Consider the following 16,282-nt stretch of genomic DNA (forward strand, 5'->3'; position numbering starts at 1 on the left):
TTTTGGTGATTGAAGGGTGTTGACTGGTCAATTGCTTCAAAATCCGATTAAGGGTAAAACAGTCAACAAGTTTGACTTATCGTTTCCTGATACTTCTGGACGGATTCAACGTTCGGTCCAGAAGACTTTTATTCTCATAACAGAATTTTAAGGCTACTTCCCAAAACCCCTACTTCCGACTCGCTGTTCGGATTCTGGTCAGTACCAGCTCGCTTAAACATTAAAATCAACGTAACTAGAGTTCTACCCATCCGTTTGGATTGATTCCAGCGGCATTAAGTTCTTTTTTATTTATAGTTTCATATCCCAAAGTTTTAGATTCTGATCATTAATCTCGTTGGACGCGTATTGGACGACTCGCTTAAATTATTAGTTCGTTGTCGAATTTATTATTCATTTGCCTTTAATCTAAGGTGAGTTTATCATTCCCCTATTTTACTCAATTTTCTAAATGTTTTGGGGACATATGCGTACGTATCCGTATTTCATACTATATATATATTCAAATAAATGCATACGTGTTATTGTGAGTGATTTAATCAAACATACGTGCTACTTGCTTACTTGTGTTACCATTCAATCAATCGTATATTGGGATTACTATTCAATCAATCATATAGCGGGTGTTCCTGCTGGTGACCAACGCCCGAGTCACTTGGCAACGGTCTACATACTTGTTTGTGTTTTGATTATATTTACCGCACTTATCACGTCATGCTTATTTATATTGTTGTGTCAAAACTGGTGATATTCTCACTCAACATATTTGTTGACAAAAACACCATTTTCTACGCATATGCATGTTGCCTGAAGATTGAAGTTGGAAACGTAGACAAGACCTTAGGATATAATCAAGATAATCGTTATATGAACTCATATTTGAGTATTTGAATTGTTTTGTATATTTGGATAATGTGTGTAATATTTGTAAATAATTAATTAGATATTGTCATTTATATTTATGATAGTATCTTCGAGCTGTGAGCAATCAGATCACACCCCGGTATTTCCGCCTTAGGTTGGGGTGTGACATTCATTCTGGTAGAGTGTGGGAGAGTAAGTGGAGGCAACTGGGTGAAGAACAAGACAAAGAAGAGGAAGAGCTGGAAGCTGAACATAAAAAGAGAATTGAACGGGCTTCGTGGTCAAAGTTTCAATATAAGCCTTGTGGTGTATCCATTCCTACAAGTCAAGAAGGTTCCAAAAAGATATCATTTGAAGATATGAGAAGGGAGTATCGGGAACGAGTGTTTAGAGCTAAAGACTGAAGATTTTTTAAGATCAAGACCTAGCAATATCCGAGGGGGAGTTTGTAAGTGCTTATCGTCTATCGCTAGGGTCTTGTATGCATTAGAAATAGTCGAAAATGTGTTTTTGATGTTTAACAGTGCATAAGTTTATGCCACACATAAGTGGTTGTTCATGTCTATAAATAGTTGATAGACTTATGCGTTAGAAGAGTTCATTCCATTGTACTAGAGCTGTAATATTGTTGGAATCGTATTGTATACTAACTATTTTGATAATATAAGAAGATTTGAAAGAGATTTCTTGTGTGTTTTACCTTCTAATGGATTCCGCATATTGATTGAAGAGTAGATATTGCATTATATTGTGACACGTCGATCCTACACGTCATCATACGTCAACTTACAACGATGATGAATTATTCCGCTGCAAAATATTTTAATAAACACCGATACCACCACTCGCGTTCACAGCTCCCCTCCCAGGATATAGGGTCGGGGCTATGACAATAACCCTCAGTGCTCTAACATTTCCTTGTTCCTTCGAACTGAACCTGCTAACCTAATATGCATACAAAATTCAGCTACACGCTGAGTGAGTTCTAGCTTTTCTACTGATAAATATTATAAATAATTATAATATCACTAATGTGGGTAAGCACAACATAAGCAAAACTAAACAAGCATAAAGCATATATGTCAAATCAACTAACTGTACCACCATACTGAACTATCCTCATTTAATTGCAATCAATGGCACACACCACCACAAAGGTAGTGTCAACTAGTGCTCAAACATGGAGCCTATCTGGTACCCATACAACGAGGTCTAACTGCGTACCCATACAACGGGGTCTAACTGAGTACCCATGCATCGGGTTCTAATTGTGTACCCATACAACGGGTCCAACTTACTAAAGCTTGACTACATAACTGACAATTAACTTCGTTAATTTTCTTAACACATAATGTATGCATACCAGCCCCAAAACATATTTTAAATATATAAAAGGGGTTCTAGAAACTCACCTGAATCTTGTTGCATTTGGAATTAATAGTAATTCCCTTCCTTAACTAGGTACAATTAACTGTTATATAAACACTTAGTTGTTAATTAATGATTCAAGAACTTAATTATACTTAATTAAGTTAATTAAGCTAACGAGTTCAGCCCCCATTAACTTAATTGAGCTATCCATCGTGGTTAAATATCTAACAATGAGTATTACAAGATTTATTTGTAAAAGGGCATTCCTATTTGCAAAGATCATTCTCATTTTCCATGACCATTCCCATTTGCAAAGATCATTCTCATTTGAAAAGACCATTATCATTTGCAAAGACCATTATCATTTGCAAGTAGTATTTCCATTTGCAAAGACCATTCTCATTTGCAAATAAGCATTTCCATTTGCAAAGAGTATTCACATTTGCAAGTAGTTTTCCCATTTGCAAAGAGTAATCTGATCTGCAAGCACTATTCTCATTTGCAAGTAGTATTTCCATTGCAAAGACCATTCCCATTTGCAAAAACCATTCCCATTTGCACATAGTATTCACATTTGCAAATATTATTCCCATTCATTTTATGAATTGAACCTTTCTCGCTTAGCACAAAACAAACTAACTCAATTATTATCAAGTTCGTTACTTTATCATTAATTGTGACCCGATCTATCGTTCCACCAACTTTCAAAACAAACCGACATCAAATGAACCTCCTTTTTATAGAAAACACACCTTTTCACGTATGTTCAAATACACTCCAACAGCCCAAAACTATATCAAATTAGCTCCGATTTAGGTGATTCAAGTGGACATAGAACCGTCTCACTGAGATCTATGAACACATATGCTTTTTGTCGCCGGAATCCACCGCTACAGTTACCAGAATCTGAAACAGTCACCGGAAAAAAATGCTATTTTGCACTATTATGGGTTTCTAAATAAAAACCCTACTTTCCCACCTCTGATTCAAGATTTGAACGGTGGAAATCTTCATCTATATGTTGTGAACATGTTGTTAAAATTTGACATCGATCCGACAGTTAGATCTCCGGGAATCATTCGACCTTCACTGGTTGTTCACTCAAAAACGAGATTTGGTTTGAAAATGAGGTTTTTCTCTCTCACACAAACTTGGTGAATAAGTAAAATGAACCAAAAACTCTTACTTCGTCCTTTTATACAAAGAGGTTGTGAATATGACACAATACAATTAGATTCGCTCTTCATAGACAAATTTGGGATTTGCAATCCCAGGTAAGATCTGTACGCACTTTTCAAAATGATAAAAACAAACCTCGACATTTCTTTTATATCCAAGGTCAATTTAATTTGGGATGTTACAATAACTTAGTTAATAAACAAAGTTCTTGTTGAGCTACAAGAACAAAAGAAAGAACTATCTAGAGTCTAGAGCTCAATTGAAGACTTAAATAATCATATTTCTGAAGCTGGATCAAAAGTTGAATCTCAAAAACCGAGTCTTAATCTAAATGTGACAACACACTTCGACAAAGTTGTTTTAGAATTAGATAAGCTTAATCAAAAATTTGTGGGTACTAAAAAAAGGGTGATGCTACATCAAAGGGTAGGGAATTGTTGTTGTAGAAGAAAGACCAAATAAGCGTGCTCGTAAATATATGCCCCCACCATCCATACATATCAAAGAAGAAAAGGAGGCAACTAAAAGAAGCTTTATGACTTCAACTCCTGCTCCTGAAATCACATTTCCTAAGAATGGTTGTCCTAATATGTATAAAGCTTACGGTGAACCACTTCACATTTCGAGATTTAGTGACCTTTTTAACTATAGAACACGTTGTGATCATATGGAAATAACTCATCACTTCAATTTGGTACCCATCCAAAGAGTCTCAGATATCAAAGAAAGAAACATGGAAGACAACTTTGGAGCACACAAATGGAATGTTTATGAAGTTCTTAGAGAAAATAGGCCAGTAAACAAGTTTGATGATGGTGATCTTGAGTTATTTCATCCTAAGGATCTTATTAGCTTAAGGCAAAACTTTGCTAAAGAAAAATATAATGCGATCAAAATCAGAAGAGGCATTTATGTTATTCCCAAAGCTGGGAAAAAAAATATACAAGAGACATGCTCTCTATGATTTTGATATTTGCCTTAGTAGACAAAGTTTTTTAACCATACTCTCCTTAATCCTTCCAATGAGGACTTGCCAAAAACAGAAGATCAACGATTCACATTCTCATTGCAACATGCTCTGGGCTTGGTGTATTTTACAGAGAAGATAAAAGAAAAAGAAGATTATTCCGATTACAAGAACTCTGTAAGTACTCCAAAGTCCAAATAAAATCTTCATCACATACAAGATTACATGAACATGGTGGAAGTTGTTTAACCGGGCCTAGGATTAAAAGAACATAAGAAGAAAATCAAAGATATTGTTGGTAATTGGGTAAGGCGGAGACAAAATTTGAAGCTACTTTATGAAAAATGTGATAGAACGGTTCCAAGGAAAAAGGCTGTCAAAGCTAAATTCTTTGGACACATTTCGTAAACATTTTTCATATTTGGTCTTGTAACCACTGTTCTTAACATCCTAGTTCCTTATAAATTTTCTTTCACTTTCCTTTATTTTATACATATATTTTTCTTTCATTACTGGGGGGGAGGGGTTGTTAGGACTATGGATCATTAGATCAATTCATTATTTATTTGCAAGTACCAAAACAAAAGTTCTACAAAGAAGCTGAATAACACAAGATCAGAGCTACAAATCTACCGAAACCTACTACAAATCAGTCCGCTAATGACAATACTCTGATGCCTGATCAACAGACCGATAATACTATATTTAGAATCTTCATTCGATGACGATCAATCTAAAGATAGATTCTACACTTAGCCCTTTTCACATGGTTAATACTCAAGCTTCAAGCCACGTCTGCACTGCCAGTTAAGTGAGGCTAAGTTGACAAGTTAAGTACCCTACCGAAGGGATAAACTGACACAAGAAGAGTTTTAGGGAACAAGCCCCAATAAGAGTGCATACTCACTTGTACACTAGTCAATGCCCAAATTATCCTAATAAAAGGCAATTAAATGAATAGAAGATGACGAGCTGAATCATTCAAAGACCTGGATCATTCACCCCAACTCGAGCTTAATCTTTTGGGCAGAATTCATTGAGTTATTCATTTTGTTAAACAAAATAGTTGTTCATCTTTCAGTCACTTGTAATTTGCTTGAAACTAATATAAACTCATAATTCTGTACGTCGGATTCCCACAAGCCGATTTCAAATTCCGCTCAAATTAACTATCTTCTTGTTGAAATCGTATCTTGTTAAGTGATAATTAACGCTGTTTGGGACCAACAAATATATATTAATGTCGGTATAAATCTTATTCTTATATGAATAAGAATGAGTTTCTCCCCTCTCGTTTATGACAAAAATATAGTTGCGTCCCTCATTTAACATGAAAAAAGAGACTGGTTAGTTAGCAATTTGAATGTAAATGATAATTTTACCAGTTTCCTAAAGAAAAATAATAAAAGAAAATGATAATGAATATATATATATATTGAAATTTGAAATAATAATTCGTCAGGAGTTGGCGATCTTGAATTGAGTTCGGATCAAATCCTTTGAAGGAACAATACAATGATAGTGGGATACATACATATGCATATGAAGTAAGTAAAGTAACTAAGGCTCAATATCGTAAAAATGGTGTCTGACCGCTCCCGTGTTGACCAGGTTCGCCATCATCTTCTTCTTTAGGGTTTCATGAATATGTGAAATTTGAACCAATATTTAGGGTATCATTCTCATATTATATTGCTTTCAAATTGATTCTGCAACATTCTTGTTTCCCATTTCTAGTAGCACTCAGTCATTAAGTTACCAAACGGATTATTAACCCTAATCTTGTTTGCATGTCTATACATCATTATGCACTTGTATCACTCAATTAAATCAACATCGAACCACGTTAAATCTCTTGTGTTCTTTTTGTTTTTGTATTCGGTTCTTTACGTGATCTAATCTTAAGATAACTATCTTATTCTTAAGTTATATGCAACACTATGTTTGTTGATGCATCATTGTTTATATGACACAAGATAATCGAAAAAAGTACCTTCTTTTGTATTCCTGAAAATCCCCATTTTGTATGTGCAGTTTTTTTCTTCAAAGAAAAAGAAAAAGTTTGTATCACCTCTTTCAAAATCAAATGCAAAGATTTTTATTGAAGGGTCTCCTAGTGCTAAGGGTTCTTTATCCAGCTATTTGGTTTCTTCACAAAATAAAGGCCGCTCTCTTAGCACTGTACACACAGCTTGTGGGCCCGCTAATAATCAAGATCATGTGAGAAGGAATCTGACCTCAGCAATCGAATCATTCATTTGATGTAGTTTCTTGTCCCAATAACCTTGGTATCTTGTTGGTTGATACTTCTTGTTCATCCATATCTTAAATTTTCTCAGATCTGGAAGCAGTCACACTTAATACCCTTTAAAGTTTTAAACTTTGACACTCAAACTTCAAACCCGTGGCCTTCGGAGAGCTTACACAGCTCTGATACCACTTGTCAGGACCGGACCTAGTGCAAAACCAACAGTGGTTGACAAGAGCACACTAGATCTAATACCCCAAAGGCCTTCTGAATATACCGGCGGAATCAGTATAATCAAATATTGGGAATGAAGATTAGAATGAAAATAAATGATTAGTAATAAGTAGAAGCAATAGACAAAGATTCACTATATTAATATATTGTTTAATAACAGTGATAAGGTTGCATGGAATGTCTAGGGTTTCGTGATGGCGGTACGAGGTAGCATAAATGAGGAATAATCGCTCTGACTGTTATGCTCTCGTAATCCGTAAAAACTTGTCCCATAGTGTGAAACCTAGGATTCTATTTATAGGCCCAGACATTCCTTCTAGAAACCCTAATGATTACGTAATGAATGACAAAATAAATACAAGTGTAAACAAGTCTTCGAGTATGATAATTCCTTGTCGAGGAGACTTTGTAATGCATAGCATGCTCGAAACATGTCTTCGAGCAAACTTTACTTAGAATATTTTCAGAAGAAAATATTCTTCTCCAGCATACTTCAATCTTCATAACTTATCCTTGCTTTGCTCGAATAGGTTCCACGAGCAAGCATGTTCTCCATGATCTCTTCAATCTTGCCTTATGACTTATGGTGAACAATCTTCAGCATACTTGAATACAGAAGTTTGCTCGAGATTGAACTATGCTCGAAGGTTATACTTAGAACATTTGAGATATTCTTTTATTGTATCCATGCTCGACCCACCAAGATGCTCGTAAGACTTGGTTTAAGCTGGATAGATCAAGTTGTTTGCTCGAATAGCAATCCATACTCGATGAAGAACATCATTGCTTGACGAAGTGTAGCTTGCTCGAAGCCTTCAACACTTAGAAAAAATTCCAGAAGATAGTCTTATGAGCATAAGACATCATGCTCGAGGTAGTAAATACGTGCTCGAAGCTTGCTCGAAGTCCATACTTAGCCATTTCTTTGAGGAGGTTGAGAAGATTCTAATCTTCCTTGTAAATTTCCGACTCAACAGCCGGCTTTCCGGCTAGTTCTTAAAACGCACCTGTAACTCCTGTTTTTGACCACTTAATTCACTACAACGACATTTGAACTTAATAATAATCGCGAATGTATCGATAACAACGTACATTAACAACTATTTTGTGCATTTGATGTCCGTGAACATCGCCTAAACCGCCGGAAATGACTAAAACCCAATAATGATCTTTTAAACAATATTTGTTACAATTAAACCTATAAATAGATTCTAGACATCAAGCTAAACTCGTTCAAAACATCTAATTTTACCAACACGCTCACAATAATCCGTCATCAATCCTCAAAGTTTAATTTTCTGGCAAGCCATGTTCATCATCAAATCATACCCTTTACAGGTAATATTAATATTCATTCGAATAAAACCCCCAAACTGGTTTTTGCAAACATGGAACATAGTTAAATGAATTTCAAACCTAGGGTTGGTGAAGAAGATGAACATACCAAGATAATATTTATATTTTTGTTTTTGGTTCATAAACAAATTCATATCTTGGTCTAGTGGTTAGACATGTTACTATTAAGCCACAGACCCGGGTTCGAACCTGGGTCAAAGCAGTTTTAACATTTTATTTTTTTAACCAATTTATTTATTGTATAAGAATCAATTTAGTTATTTAAAAATCATTATAAATCAAATAAAATTATTTTAACTTAAATAAATTATTCATAAATTAATTTTATCATTTTCAACTTAAAACCCAACTCTTTATATCTGTTAAAGTTTCGTTAAACCCATTAAACATGATATTTTATTATTTATTTGTTCCATTAAAATACGCGAACATAACCTTATTAGGAATAATATTAAACCAATAAAATTCGTAAGTATAATAAAAATTCTCTTATTGATAATAAATTATTAATCGAAATAATATTTAAATGAGATAGTTCATTAACTTTAATAATTAGTTTCGTTAGCTTGTAATTCGTTAAACCATAATTCTGTTAATTCTAGAAGCTTTAATTCGTAAACATTAATGATTAATCCATTAAATATAATTCATTTATATCTCGGTAACTTTAATTCAATATAGTTAGAATTGTTCGATATAAAGTTCCTATTTAAAATCCGTAACTATCATATTAATTATAATATTAAAATATAAATCGTTAAATCCGTTAAAGTTTAAATATAATAATACAATAATATCCATAAAATATATCAATATCCCTTTTAACTAAGTTATTAAATTAACTATGCAATCCCGTTAGTTAGATTTTTGTTTTTTGTTTTAATTATAGTTCGAGAAGTTTAATGGTTTCGGATTCTTATACGCACTTTCGATTTTGATTGCCTTGGTTTCGTTATTGTGCTTTCGGCTTTTCTTGCAAGTTTATCTTTGATTTCGAGGTGAGTTTCTCACACCCCCTTTTAACGCTTTTACATTTTTGAGGTAGCACGTATATCGTATTCAAATGTTTTACCTAGTATGCTTTATTCATACTACAATTTGCATTATGGACTTGTGTGTTTATTCGCTCATGTGCGTTCTGCTATCCGAGTACGTTGGTTGCCCCCAACTGGAAAGGACCTTATGTGCATTGTTCTATCCGAGTACATTGATCAGCCTCAACTGGAAAGCTGCGTGCGTTGTGCGATATCCCGAGTACGTTGGTTGTAACCAATTGAAAAGGACTTTACTTGCGTTGATTACACGGTTCATATAATTGTATGATTTTTATGTATGTATTTTAAAACTTTGTGATTCTCACCAACTACTTGTAGTTGACCGTTTATTTTATATAAATGCTACATGTACAATTATTAGATAATGATACTTGAAGAAGACACTAGACTTAGGTTATTCAAACAAATGGACTAATTGCTTTGTTGTACTTATTTGTGACATTTGAGCCAAAATAAGGTACACCTCAGTACGTATTTACCGATTAAGCAAATAAACGCTTTTAGCATATCAATCAAACGATTAACCGAACGGGTCGGGTTAAGACCCAGATATTCCGGGGGGGCATCTATAAGTGATATACGATCTATACAAGCTAAAATATTAGTAATATGGCCTTAGTTCGATAGCAAACAAGTTAAACGAAAACATGCTCGTTTAACTACCCGCTATAGATTTAAACGCGAAAGATAGTTACAAACCAAGCATTGTATCATCCGTTAAGTCGAAAAAGAATTACCAAACACTTACTTAAAATGTTTTAAGTGATCCGTGAAAATATTTTCGATTTTTACAAACATATAGTATGTTTTTATAATTTTACACAAAACTAGCCAAAAAACACTCGTTTTCGCGCTGTTTGTCGCACCTGATAAGTTTTTCGTGCCAAAAACCGAACCCGAACTAAATTTGGACTGGGCTTTTCGTTTTTGGCCTTTAGAATCAGAAACTTGGGCCAAAATGGGCCCATGAAGTTCCGATCGGCAAGCAAACCCCCCCCCCCCCTTTTGATTTCTTTCACATATAAACTAGTTTTAAGATATTTTTGCACATCTATCCACAAGAAAATTCTGGAAAAACCTTTCTTCATCGGGAAACCCTTCAAACCCTAAGGTAAACAACTTAAATAAGCTACTTTTATACTTGTTTAACCTTGATTAATACCATAAAAACATGTCTTAATTGCTAACAATCATTCCTAACCATGTAAAAACCCTAAAAATGGTCCATAAACATGTTTTGATCATACCCATGGTAAGGAACCTGGTTTGATAGTTTTTTTGGCCATAAACACGGATTAAAGGGTTGAAACGGCATTTTTACAGTTCAAAAGTTCGTTTTTGTGCACTAGCCGAAACCCTAAGTTAAGGGCTGTTATGTTGATGAAAAATTGCTTGGTTTGTGATATAGGACTTGTATCTAGCCTACATAGGAGCACAAGAGCTTGAAAAGTTGATTAGAAAAGCGGAAACGAACCAAAACCGCTAAGGTAATGCCGAAACACTCGCTTACGGGCTGTTTAGGTTAAGGTTGTGATTTGCATATTATTAGGCCTTGAAATTTTTCAGGGACATCAGGGACCATGTCAATGAGTCCCTGTTGAAATTTGGTAATCTTTCGACCATCCGAGAATATTTGGCGAATTTATTACCGAATTGGGACGTTTATTTGGGAAAAATAGCTAAAATACTTCAAAAATTATGAAATTTTTCTGGGAACTCACATTTGATGTATTTTGATCACATATAAATTTTGGGATCATTTGGAGAAGTTTAAAGGTGTTTTGTGTATATGCGTTCGTGTGAATTTTTATAGCCGAATTTGGACCGAAAAGAATATTGCATGAGCTTTTTACATTCTGGAATTGATACAGGTTGTTTTGGGACATGATTTGAGTATTCAGGAATTTTTTTGGAATTTTTGGAAATTGTTTGGGATAAACGGACGATTTTCAGGCGAAATATAGCTGATAAAATGAATTTTTATAAATTAATAAATCAGTAAATAATTCCAGAAATATTTTTATAAAAATCTACATATTTTAATTGATAAGTGGCTAAATTTTCATAATTTAATGATTAACGGTTAATTAATTATGCTAATTTGAAGATTAAACAAATTCAGTTTTTATAAAAACCGGCAAGTTCGCGACTAACGAACCTGCGGGAATATCAAAACACCAAGAGTGATCAAAAATCATATTTTTGGATTAATTAAGTAAAAACGAACTTTTCTATGAGAAACCTGGACAATCCGGATAGATTGTGTGCGTTTTTTCTTAAATCAATCTGAATAAACGGAAACGGGCCCCGAGGCTAATCCGGGACCCCAGTGTGTGATCCTTCTTTATAACTTAATCATTTTATTAACCAATACATTTACCCAAGCTTACTTCCCCATAACTGTTTTCTGAACGCGTAAACGAACAACTTGGCCCAGCTGGGAAAACGGGAATCTGAGCCAAGTTCGGTTTTAAGTATTAAACATTGAACAACATCACAACCTAAGCCTAATGTCACTTTCTGGGCGTTCCAGCTATACCCAGAGTGGTTATACAGCCCAGTTTAGTATTGAGATTATAATAATATTAAAATATTAATATTATTATAATATTGATTATAGGAAACCGTGATTGCAAGTTATACAAACCCCGAACCGACTTGCCACTGATTATCTACTAAACAGTGAGTTTCATGACCCCACTTTCTTAACTGTTTTACGAACTTTTGGGGTGAAAAGCATGTTTGCTTATATCTATATACTTATCTGAAACTTTGTAATGATGTGAATTATCTAAGTGCTAACACACGAAAGTCCTCACGATCACAGTGATTAACTTCGAGCCGGTGGCTTGTGAATAGTACTATTGGTTTGACAAACCCAAACGGAATCGGCCTGGTTGCCGTGTCACATACCGCCGTTTGCACGTGACCATATTTATACAAACAGGCTATGTAGTGTTAGACATAGCTACCGGGGCATGTTGTGGGCGGAAGGGGAGCCACAGTGGTTGATCTAGCGTGAGAAATAGATGCACGCAGCACATACAGTCAAGGCTTCACTATAGCTTAGCATAATTACATCATTTACATACATACATACTTATATCATGATTACAAGTGTTAACTTGTGAATACTCATAACTGTTTTCTTGAAACTCGTGAAACTCACCAACTCTAGTAGTTGACCCGTTTTAAACTGCTTTTCAGGTGTACCTAAATCGGAATGATTTGGTAATCTGTTACTTGCCCAAGGTGTGTGGTTGATGCTATGTAAATAGAAGCAATGGTGTTAGTAGTAAGATCGTATAGTTAACGAACTAGTTTTGTTTGTATCGCCTAGACTGTAAAACAATGATAGAACAATGAATTGTAATATATTGTAAATTAGTTTCTGATGTTTCTTTATAAACAATGTGTTGATACCAGAGGTGTCTGTTGCATTCCCGTTTTATGCTTCCGCATTGTGCTAGTCGGGGTGTGACATTATTTTTCTTGTATTTCTTGTATAAACTTGTGTGTTTAATGTATTGATGAATTAATGACAATATTATCACTTAATAGTGTCACATGTGTTTTGAACAATCTGTACGTTACACTCGGGCGTTTCCGATTTAGCCAGGGTGTTACAAAAGGTAAGGTTAAAAAGGTAATTTGATTTGAATTGAAGAAATATGTAATTAATTTTGTTGGTTGAAGAAATATGTAACAATCTCTATATATGAATAAGAATGAGTTTCTACCCTTCTTGTTTATGATAAAAATATACTTGCGTCCCTCATTTAACATTAAAAAATAGACGGGTTAGTTAGCGATTTGAATGTAAATGACCATTTTAACGTTTTCCTAAAGAAAAAAAAATGATATTTAATAAAAAATATAACTATATTTTGAAAGAGTAAAGTGCTAAAATCATCCTTTAGGTTTTGTTATTTATGTGATTTTAGTCCAAAATTTTTTTTTTTGCAAGTGGACCATCGAGGTTTCTCACTTCTTGTCAATTACGTCCAAATCGTTAACTCGGTTAGTTTTTTAATGTTAAGTTAGGGGTAATTTTGTCATTTTACATATTTGTTATTTAAATTAATTAAATAAAGTAAAAGAATAAAAAAACCCTAAATTAAATAATTTATTATTATTATTATAATAATAACAAGGACAATTATTAATTTACCTAAATGTTAAAAAAATAAAAGAAAGAAACTAAACGACGATGGAGTTCCGGAGCCTCGTCGTCCCTGCCCGCTAGGTACCACCACCTTGTCCGTCCGCCACCGCCGTCACCATCATCTCCCGCCACTCCCGTACTCCTTTTATTCTTTAGCCAAACACCATCTCCATACCACCATCGTTGTCTCCTCATCTTCCTCTCGTCGCCAGATCTGTAAAATCTGAACAATCGTCGCCACCTCATGAACCATTGTTCACAGTGGTTATAGTGGAGACAGTGGTTGTGGCGATTTCACGGTGATAGTGGTGAAACAATTTTCCGGCACAGAGATCAACGCCCGGGGATAGATTTTTGCCGCCAAAAACTATGGCGTGACGACGGAGAACAATGGTGTGGTGGACGCGGTTGTGGTAATGCTCCTAGATCTTGCGATGGCATTTCCAGATTTCGTGATGGTGGCCGGCGAGGTCTGCCTGTTACACATGTGTTTCAATGAAGAAGATGGTTTATTAGGGGTTTTGTTTTTTATTTTTAGAGTTTTCTTTTTAAATAATAAATATATAAAATGACAGAATTGTCCCTAACTTAACATTGAAAAATTAACGGAGTTAACGATTTGGACGAAATTGGCAAGAAGCGAGAAATTGTAAAAAAAAAAACAATTTTTTAGACTAAAATCACCAAAATGATGATGTTGGCATTTTACTCTATTTTAATAATCCGGGAGTTGGCGGTAGAGGTGCACAAACCGGTTTTTTAAAAAAACCGGTTCGGTTATTAACCGGACCGGTTTTTTTTGGCCCGGAAAAAAACCGGTTCGGTTAATAACCGGACCGGTTAATAACCGGTTTTTTGCTGTCAAAACCCAACCGGTCTAACCGGTTAGGACCGGTTTAGAAACCGGTTAGAACCGGTTAATAAACCGGTTTTTTTATTAACCGGTTTTTTTTTTTTTTTTTTTTTTTTTAAATTTCGCGGTTTTAAATACGAATATTTGTTTTTTATATTTTGTACTTAATGAAGACCATTATTTTTTCACAGTATAAACAAACCGGTAACTACAAGGCAAAACGGTAACTACAAGGCAAAACGGACTGACCGAAGCCATTTTTTGCTTTCGTTGTTAGGGTTCTTTGCTTGGAAGATGAGTATGAGTGTGTGTTGGTGAATGTGTTTTCAACAAACCAAAGATTAAAAACACATAACTTTCATTTATAGTTTTTACATTAAAAATACAAACATTAAATCGTTATCGCATATTCGTAACTCAAAAATACAAACATTAAATCATTAACACTGAAGAAATCTCTGCCAAGAACTGTTGTTCATGATTTAACTCAAAAATACAAACATTAAATCGTGAACTAGCAGATGCTCCTGTTGTTCCCAATCGCAGTTTGTTCATGATTTGCCTCCATGTTTGCTGTTTCTTTAACTAAATTAGAAAAATCCAAATCAACAAGTAAATAAGAGCACATATTAGGAAAAAGAATGCTTAGACACGATTACATGAACAACTTGCTGTTTCTTACTCATGATTTGCCTCCATGTTTGCTGTTTCTTTAACTAATTTTCTTCGCTACCCGATCCCGAGCTATATCTTAGGTAATCGTCGTACGCGGCTTCTTCATCGGTCATTGGTTGAGTGTGTCCTTCATTGACCTCGTCTTCATACAAGCCCGCTTCATACTCCATTTCCCCCTCGAGTGAGCGTTGATGTTGTGCCCTATCTAAAGAGTCCAAGTAATCCTTGTAGCAAATCGACATCTCTATAGCTGGTGCAGTGAGTCGAGTCCTCCTAATCGATATAACCCTGCCAGAAACAGAAAAAGCAGACTCCGAAGCTACCGTGGAAGCTTGGACCGTTAGTAAATCTTTGGCCATGGCGGCGAGGATCGGAAACTCATCCTCCTTACCTCTCCACCAAGCCAGCAAATCAAGACTTCTAAATTCATCCGGAGTCATGTGTTTCACAAAGTTGGTACCACCATACCTTCCAAGTTCACTGCTTGGGGTGTTTACCTTTTGACGTTTACCGGCGTCTTCCCAAATCATGTAGTACATCCCCATTTCAAGGTCGGTTTGGGATTGGGATTGGGCAACAGCTCTTAACGAGTCATGAATTTGGGAAGACGACCCGTATTTTGTAAGGTAGACATCATACATGTTTGACAAGGTGGTGTTGAAAGCATTCTTTAAAGTTTGGCTATAATAGGGGTTTTGATCGTCGTTTAACCCTAGCTCATCACAAATTTTTTCTATTAAAGCTTCAACACCACCAACATTGATGCAAGGGTTTAACGCAGCAGCACATGTCAAAACAGCGGGTAGTTCTTGAAAATATTTTCTAAATTTTTCTTTCATTTTTACACCCATATCAAAATAAGGTGCACCCCTACAATGAAGTTCACTCAACTTTGTGCACATGACAGCAATTTTTGGTAAAGCAATGGGGCTTGTTGGATAGTAAACCCCGGATAAACTAGTTGTGCAAGATTTAAAAATTTGAAGGACCTCCGTAACGATCTCAATCAATAACCAGTTTCTAGGATCGTACGGTGCACATTTACCCCTACTTGACAAAATTTGATGAAACGCAATTAATGATTCTTTTTGTTGGATGGCTTTCTCAAACATATTACAAGTCGAGTTCCATCTTGTTGGACAATCCCAATTTGGCCCCAACCATTGACAATTAGCTTCTACACAAAATTTTTTGTATCTTGAAAATGTTTTATTGTTGCTAAAAACATCTCGTAACATTCTTTTAAAATTGTTTCTTTGCGTTTCGATCACGTTTAACCCATCTTGCACGGCCAAGTTGATAATATGTGCAATGC

Source organism: Bidens hawaiensis, unplaced genomic scaffold (assembly GCF_021521415.1).
Source record: "Bidens hawaiensis isolate Kalapana, Puna unplaced genomic scaffold, B.hawaiensis_p1.1 tig00000905_1, whole genome shotgun sequence".
NCBI lineage: Eukaryota > Viridiplantae > Streptophyta > Magnoliopsida > Asterales > Asteraceae > Bidens > Bidens hawaiensis.